The sequence below is a fragment of the Globicephala melas genome, chromosome 1 (genome assembly GCF_963455315.2).
Source record: "Globicephala melas chromosome 1, mGloMel1.2, whole genome shotgun sequence".
NCBI classification, from domain to species: Eukaryota; Metazoa; Chordata; class Mammalia; order Artiodactyla; family Delphinidae; genus Globicephala; species Globicephala melas.
Window position 1 is genome coordinate 80,784,417 of NC_083314.1, and position 8,600 is coordinate 80,793,016.

The following is an 8,600-nucleotide window of genomic DNA, read 5'->3' on the forward strand; positions in this document are numbered from 1 at the left end:
TTCGTAAGTGTCTACTCCATAGAGAGTCCTGAAGAGACACGTGCTGCTGTCTCTGTGGCGCAGTGGGTTAGCGCGTTCGGCTGTTAATCGGAAGGGTTGTGGTTCGAGCCCACCCAGGGACGGTGGGAGAGGTTTTAGAACCAATTCAAGGTTTTCCGCGTTGATTACCATTCCCGGTGTTCCATGCTGATTATTACCTGTACATCTGCTTCCACAAAGTTTACCGAACTGCGTTCGGGGTCCTGTCCACCTCCCGACTGCTGCCAGTCTTGGGCTACACTCCCCTTCCCAGCTCTATTGTCTGTCGTCTCTATTGGACTCTATAGTTGCCTAACTTACGGCCTCCTGGAAGAGATCCAGGAATCCACGGTCTGGTGCGATAGTCTTTATTCGGCAAGTCTATATTCTTGGACAAGAAAGTCATATTTTATGTGTCTTAAACTTTTCATCTGTGAACGTTAGTAATTGTTCTATGAATGATGTTAGCAGTGAACTCATCATCATAATTCTCCTCTGCATTATTTTTGATAAAGGGCTTTCTTCCCTGGTTGTGTATTACTTGGTTTCATGGTTTCACGATGACGAATATGCTGCAACCATCATTATTGTACACACACCTCTGACCACTCGTGCAGGTGTTTCCATAGCTTAGAGAACTGGAAGTGCAAGTGCTACCTTTAGTGTTTCTATGCTTCTAATGTTGGTAAATCCTTCAAATTTTCCTTCCACAGAAGTGGGACTGAATCATGTTCTATTTTATTTTCCAGTCTTTCAATGTCCCTTTCTTCATTTAGTTGCCAACACAGCAAACTTTGTATACATCTCTCTAAGATACTCTAACTAATAAAGGGAGCAGTGCCCTCTCGACATAACTAAGGGGAAGGACAACAGAGGGACATTGTGGGCATTACACAGAGATATTCTATTGCATATGTTCAAAAGTTCAACATTCAATATTTTTTAAATCCTCCAATAAATGTAATTGTTTTCTCTGCTGACCTAGTCAACAGGGTCCAGAGAAGACTGCCCAGAATGACCTCTTTGTTAACGTCCTGTCAAGCAACTTATCCAAAGAGAAGAATCTCACTGATCCTAGAGGTTTTTTCCTTCTCCCCTTTACTCTTTTATTTATAAATTTTGCTTATACTTTTAATTTGATGAAAACAATCTAATGCCTGTCCTTCCTCGTGTAAAATGGGGAATTAGCATAGGAATAAGTGTTTCTATGTTATTCCTTGTCAGTTTTTTGTTTGTTTGTTTCTGTGTTTTCTGGCTGTGACTATAAAAGTTAGCCCATCTAAGACACATCGTGGGAGCCAACAGAATCCTGCCCCCCCACAGGTTCCTGCTTCAGACTTGGACCCTTAGAGTTATTAGCTCATGTTTCCTCTGTTCTGTTAAATCTCATGTGCAGAAATTGAGCATTTTGGCTTTTTCATACTGTGTGGTTACTGGACAAGGATTTTCTCTCTCTCTCTCTCCCTCTCATTTGTGCATCACTAATTTCTCCTCTCAGTGCGGGATTCTGGTTTTAATTTTAGGAAGTGAACTTCGGGGATAATCCCTGTTGGGGGGTGGTTTACAGGGATCTATTCCCTGTTAGGTAGACGATGACAGCTAGTCTGGACCATGAGTCTTTTTTGTCTGATGCTTGTCCTGAGGATTCTGGTATTTCCTGGTATGTGACACCGCAACAATGAGAAGCTGTCCAGCTCTTGTTTTTCCACTATTATGTAAAAACCACCTGGGCCAAGGCAATCCTTGTCAATAACTGCAAAAGTGTAGGAGCTACAATAAGGATGACCTTAATATGCATTTTTTCCCTCAAGTGGAGCTCCACAGTAATAAGGGGGATTAATACAGGAAGAATATTGAATTTTTAGCATGGAATAGGCAAGTTTCTTTCATTGGTATACCCAAGTTTCTTAAAAACTGAAAAACTTCAAACAAATGTCCTTTAGAAATTGCTTACATCAGACTACAGAAAGCAGAGGAAAGACATTTATATCATTAGAAACAAGCTGCAAAGTCAGCAACGAGCACTTGTGACAACCCTACAACTCAAGATTTAAACCTTCCAGAACTGTAAGCCAGTTCAGTCCTTAATACAGATGGATGAGGAGCAATGACGTCATGCACAGATACATACCCTGGAGACTCAAAAGCATATCACAGAAGCACTCCGATTTTCACTAATGAGCTTCCTTCAAGAACCTAATGTGGCTGACTTATTTCATTTTGTTTCCCTCACTCTCAGTTGCTGTTAATACATATCGTTGCCTCTGCTTTCACCTTAAATAATGCCCACTAGTTTGATGAATTTTTTCCCCTTTAAATATATTTTCTCAGAAACTAAACAATATACTTTCTCTTCCTGGGAGAGAATAGATAAATCAGGCCTCTAAAATTTTAATTAATTAAAAATTAATTCCCCAATTAATTTCGGGAAAGTAATAACCACTTATATAAATTTAAAATAAGAAAATTAAGAATTTCTGGGAAAAATGCTTAACTACTTATGCTTTCAATGTGGTATTTATATAAGGAAAAATTTTGTTGTTTAACTGGTGACAAGGAACAATAACAGATTTAGCTGTAGATTAAATTAATGGTCTTGATTACTTGGAAGAACAGTGAGAAACGAAATGAAATTGATTACAAAGATGGCCCTTAATACTTTTAAGCAATTTAAATAATTTATACATTTTATATATAATGACATTTAAAATGTTTATGTCACGTGGTGTGTTTTTATCGACATTACTCAGAACACTTAGATTGGTTTAATAATTTTTGTCTAAAAACGACTATATATATATTTTCAGGTTATCATATAATGTAGAAAATAATGGTGGTATAGTGTTCTGGTACGTAAGTCTTGCCTTTATTTTGTCTTGAACGTCTGAGTTAAGTTGGACTTCCTAAATTTCCTATACTGGTTGTACCGGTTAAATAAGCAAACATATCCAATAAGTTTTAAACGTCTAAACATTTAAATTTATGTGTTGAAGTATATTAAATATACTAGTCAAGTACATTAAATATACTAATATCTTTAAAGAGGAATGAATACTTGTAATTCTAGAAACCAGACGACTCAATTATTCCACTTACAATTTTTGGTAAATATTTTTAGGTGTCATCTAATATGTGATTCCATATATATGAATATATGATTCCAACATTCTCATGTTCCAACATGTGCCCGCTTAAACTACAAATTCAAGATCTAGAGTTAACTTTAATCCTTTGACTAACATTAAATTGATTTAATTAACGAATCATCTTTGGTTGCCTGCAAATTCTCTCTGTCTTTGTCCTTCCCGTTTGCCCTGATTTCCTGATAGGTTGGCTGACAACAGCGCTTTCGCTGGGGAATGCTGTTGTTTTCTGGGTTCACATATATTTCTATATTTTGTAGGTTTGCGGCTGGGCTGTGGCTATTCTTATGTGTCCGCTTGACAAAAGTTCAGTAGCGTGGCTTGTGTTTTCACTGCTCTGACATGGCAGAATCATAACCTTAATGCTGCGCACTGCACAGCCTCTGAAACCTTCTCAATCGCCTCCTTGCTTTTCGTTACACATTCATTTTTGCATGGCCCTTGCTTTTTATCACAGCAAGCACCAAAATCCAGCTTTGCACAGAAATGATATCATTGAAAAGATTGTAGGATAATCTAATGTTGGCAGATTTTACTATGTAAATTACACCTCAATAAAGCTTACTTTTAACAAAAAAGGGCAAACACAACCAAATGTTGACAGGATGGAGAGCACTGGAAATTCTTATTCATTTCTGGAAAGGGTATTCAAAAGTTCAACAGGTTGGAAGAAAATTTGGCAGCATCAGCTGAGGGTCATCCATACACAGTTACATGCTGTGGCCCAGAAATCGCACTTTTAGCTGTGCTACACCTTTGACCTGTGCTCTCCAATATGATAGGGACAAGCCACATGTAGCTACTGAACACTTGAAAGTTGCTAGGGCCACAGGGTGTAAGGATACTAGTCTGATGTAGTAAGTCTCCTAAAATATTAAAGTAGATTAAACTAGAAAATTCAAAATTCCTTGTGACGGGTTTGAAAACTAATAAAGGGAAACGTCACTAAAATGAAGTCGGGAGACCAGAAGTGGGAGCTCTCACGGGGTACCACTCAAGTTCAAAGACAGGAAGTATCATCAATTATAGACCCAAACAGAAGAAGCATCAATAGGAAAGAATCATGGATTACAGGCCCCAACAGAAAAACATGTACGTTGCATCTCCTGCAAGAAATCAGCAACTTGGCAATGAGAAACCGTCATCACCCTGAACTTTCACTTTTCTCTAATGGGCTTAGGTTCACAACAACCTCCCTCAGCTTCCTCCTCTTTCTCTGTAAGTAAGGTTCCTTCCTGTCCTTTGTTTGTGGGACTTGCCTATGGCTTTTGCTATAGCTTGCTTGTCCTGAATTGCAATTCTTCCGCTATTCCTGAATAAACTGTTTTTGCTGGAGAAAAAAGAAAAAAACCCCCACTTTTATATATTTATAAATTTTTTACATTTATTTTGCTTATTTGTTTTGAGCTGCGTTGGGTCTCCGTTGCTGGGCAACGGCTTTCTCTAGTTGCAGTGACTGGGGCCTACCTTTCATCGTGGTGGCTTCTCTTGTTGCTTCTCTTGTTGCTTCTCTTGTTGCTTCTCTTTTTGCCTGTCGGCACGCAGGAATCAGTAGCTGTGGAATGAGGGCTCATTAGTTGTGGCTTACGGGCTCTAGAGTGTAGGCTCAGTAGCTGGGGTGCACGGGCTTAGTTGCACCACAACACGTGGGATCTTCCCGGACCAGGGCTCGACCCCGTGGCCCCTGCCTTGGCAGGTGGATTCTTAACCAATGCGCAACCAGGGAAGCCCCCAAAAGTATTATTTTTAAAGTCAACACTGGCATTATTCTGCTGGAATGGGGTGCCTTAGAAAAATGTGTATGTTCAACCAAAGTCACAAAAAAATGTTCGTACGATTTCAGAATATCCTCAACTGGAAACAACTGAAATGTCCAACAGTAGAAATCTACGGAGAGTTATATTCTTACAAGGACTACACACAGAGACAAAGAACTACGTGAAAAATAGGGTTACATTTCATAGACATAATGTTGAGTGAAAGAAGTCAGACCCATGCCCCTCCAGGCCCCCAAACCCAGTGCACACCCTGTGAACCAATTTATGTGAAAGTAACAGGCAGAGAGGTTCGGAGGGGTATGTGCGTGATTCCTCTGAGCTCTTGCATGGGAAGAGTCATGAGGAACCTTTTGTGGTCTGGTCGTTTTCCATACCTTAGTTATTCAGGTTGCTTCATCAGTTATTCACGTTGCTGTACACTGGTAATGGTTTGGGAACTGTACACTCTTTGTACTTTATGCATATTATGCCTCAGTTTTAAAAAATTTAATGCCACTTGGTTATTGTTAAAGTGATGTTGACACTTTTTCTTCTGCTTTGTCCTGGGCTAGGAGGAAAAGTAAGTTCAAAGTAGTTACTGGGATATTTTTGTTGTCCTCAGATTTCTGGCTTCCCTTCAGTATCGGATGTCTGACTACTTACTTGTATGTTGCTCACAACCATGACCCTAAGCTGACATTCCACTGTTCTTACTGCGGCAAAGAGAGAAGCAAGAGTTCATGATCAAATCTTGCTCTGTTAAGAATCAATATGAGTCAAGGAAGGGGGAGGGTATATGAAATTGAGAAATTCTGATGAGGATAGTAGTTCAATTAGGCTTAAGTAACGCAGAGGTGCCAAAGGGAGGACACTGGCAGGTCGTCCACAAAGAAAAGCCGCCACATTCACGTCACCGCTAAACTCTGAAGAATTTTTGGAGCCTCCACACATAGCCAAAAGCGTTTACCTGATTAGTTAGTCATCTTCACCAAATTTACCTATCCGGACTAGCTGTTTGATTGTTTTCAGCTTATTTGTTTACCAAGTGTTCTTGGCCTTTCTTAATCAATAGAAATTGATAACAGGCCAGACAAGGAATTCAGGCAAGGCTTTACTGCGATCCCTGACGCAGGAAAACAAATAACAGGTTCCCTTGCTTGGAGGTGGGGGCCGGGGGCAGCGGCCAGCTGGTTCCTTATATGGGGCCAGGATAGGGGTGGGTTCCGGGGTTGGGCTGGGCTGTGGCTTAGGTTTGCCCATCCATTTGGTGGTGTTGTGTGCAGGGGGCATGTGCAGTTCCCTATTTTTGCTACCAGCTCTTCAGAGATGGCAGTTAGGTTTTTGGTCTTTTTGTATCTTGTTGTTCATAATTCTTCCCAACGGAGCATGCACGCAGTTATTTTTAGTCTCATATAGTTTCTTTGTATTTTGTTGAAGAAGGAAACGTTTTGATCTCGAGGAGATAGCAGCCAGTGGTGGCTTGAATTGAGATCTTTGTTTCCTGCTCAGGAATTGAACGTGGCTGGCCTGGGTGAAAAGCAAGAATCCTAGCCACCAGTCCACAAGGGGCTAGGGCTAGAAGCAAAGTTGCCCTGGCTCTTGCCCGTATTGAAAAATGAATTTTTCAAGGAGGCAAAAACTGTAAAAACAGGCTCAAAGTTTATTATTAGAGCCACAGCACAAGTGGGAGGGCACACAGAGAAACAGTTTAAGACGGAAGCAAGGCAGAGATACACACCCGGAGATAAAGGGTGTGGCCATCCTCCCTAATGAGGAAGAGCGCACCAGAGAGGTGATTCAAATCACTTATATAGGGCATTTCTTCTGGGTCTTTGTTTACCTTTAGCCAATTATCTCGATTCTTTTTCACACCTAACCTGTCCTAGCGCCCTTCCCGACATGGGTGTGCATCTTTTTGCCAAGATAGATTCTGGCCCAGAGGCCTACGGGGAGGTTGACATCACCTATTATGGGGTGGCTCCCTCCCTCCCTTTTGACCCCAGAGGAACCTTTCTGAGCATGTATAGTTTGGGAGGTCTCCTTGACCTCAAGAATAAGAAATATGTGGTCTCTTGATATTCTATCCAAGTAGGACTCAGCTCCACCTTGCTGCTGCTATTAGCTTTACCTTGGAGTATCTGTCCACAGGGGACGGATTCCAACTGCTCAGCCTGGGGCCCATCTATCTTTGCCCCAGTTTGTCCAGGTGCAAACACTGCAGGAAAGGGTCCCAGGTCCCAGCCTGTCTCAGTAAGACAGAGGGTAGTAGATAGATGTTAAGATCTGTTCGAAGATAGAATCAAAACAACACCTGAAAATGGAAATAAAATGAATGAAATTTCCGATGAATGAAATTGAACTTTCAAGATGGAATAGAGTTCACCGCCAGTCATAATGGTTAATGCGTTTTACTAGACGTACACACAATAGTACATCACAAAGACAACTGGATTTGAAAGGAACCGGTTTCCCCTGGACTCCTAAATGTTCTCTATTCTGCGCATTGAAAGCCGTTACAGTTCAAAAAGGTGCTCAGGCTTCAGCAGGCCGCCAGACAGGTGCTCGGCAGGACAGAGGTTATGCAGCCAGCCACCCGCGCACGGCCCCAACGGGTGGGGGCGGGTGGGGGCGGGTGGGAGGAAAAGAGCGAGCGGTCGACGTCACTTCCCCCAGAGGGCGCCCGCCCTCTGGTAGGCTTGTCTGGACGGCGTGGGAGGAGGGAGGCGCGGAGTAGGGCGGGGCGTGGGCTGGAGGAGAGCGGTAATTCCCGTTGGCTTGACGGATGGGGCGTGTCGTATGTAGATATCTCAGCGCAGGGTCTGCTGGTTCGTGATCTGGTGGTGAAAGACGACATGATCTCCCGTAGTGTGGAAGCGAATCGAGGGCTGTTGGTTGCAAGTGCATGGATCAGCTGTCTGGAAGGGGCAGGAAGGCTCGGGGCTGCGGGGAGGAAAGTGACCGTGTGTACAGTATAGGGCGCCTGAGGGTGCGTCAGGGCAGAACATAGTAAAGTCATACTTACCTGGCAGAGGAGTTACCCTGGTCACGAAGGTGCTTTTGCTAGGCTGAGGTTTATCCATTGCACTTCGGGTTTACTGACTCCTGCGATTTTCTCAAATGTGGGAAACTCAACTGCAAAATTTATGGTGGTGAGGGACTGCGTTCGCGCTTTCCCCTGCTTATTTTTATATATTAAAAACAGTGTTAGTTTTAGTGCCTTTAGCAGTAGTTGCCGTTGTAATTGCGATTTTTTTATCAGATAAGATCACCGAGGGTTAACTGTGTGTTTTCAGGTATGACAATTGAAGTACGTGTGTGGAGTATTACTGATTTTCCAGAAATATCTTTTCATTTTATTACTGCAGGAAGATTACTTGTTGTTAGGTAAAATTGAACGAGCCAGGTCAGTGATTGCCAAGGTAGAGGAGAGATAGCTGCAGATCATTGAAATGCGATTAACAGCCGTGAGTGGAAAGATTCGGTTTTTCTGCGAATCTGTGTTCTGTTTCTGGAAGGCAGTAAAGCGCACAGATGCCTGGTAATGCAACGTTTCGCGGCGTGGAAGTTGGAAGAGCGTTTTCGTTCTTGTATGTATGCCGAGTTATTTGTTTTTCTTTTCAGTTTCACTGTGCTTCCTTATTATACCTTAGAATTTAGAAAATTTCAGTTGTTTTACGTTTGT

At 42.1% G+C, this 8,600-nt stretch overlaps 2 non-coding genes across 2 annotated transcripts; both read left to right on the forward strand.

The window, feature by feature from the left end:
* The first annotated feature begins 48 nt into the window (after window positions 1–48).
* On the forward strand, window positions 49–122 carry TRNAN-GUU (transfer RNA asparagine (anticodon GUU)). Its single transcript has one exon. It is a non-coding gene; the product is annotated as a tRNA-Asn (tRNA).
* A 7,810-nt stretch (window positions 123–7,932) lies between these two features.
* LOC115859978 (U1 spliceosomal RNA) lies at window positions 7,933–8,096 on the forward strand. Its single transcript, XR_004042294.2, has one exon. It is a non-coding gene; the product is annotated as a U1 spliceosomal RNA (small nuclear RNA).
* The last annotated feature ends 504 nt before the right edge of the window (window positions 8,097–8,600 follow it).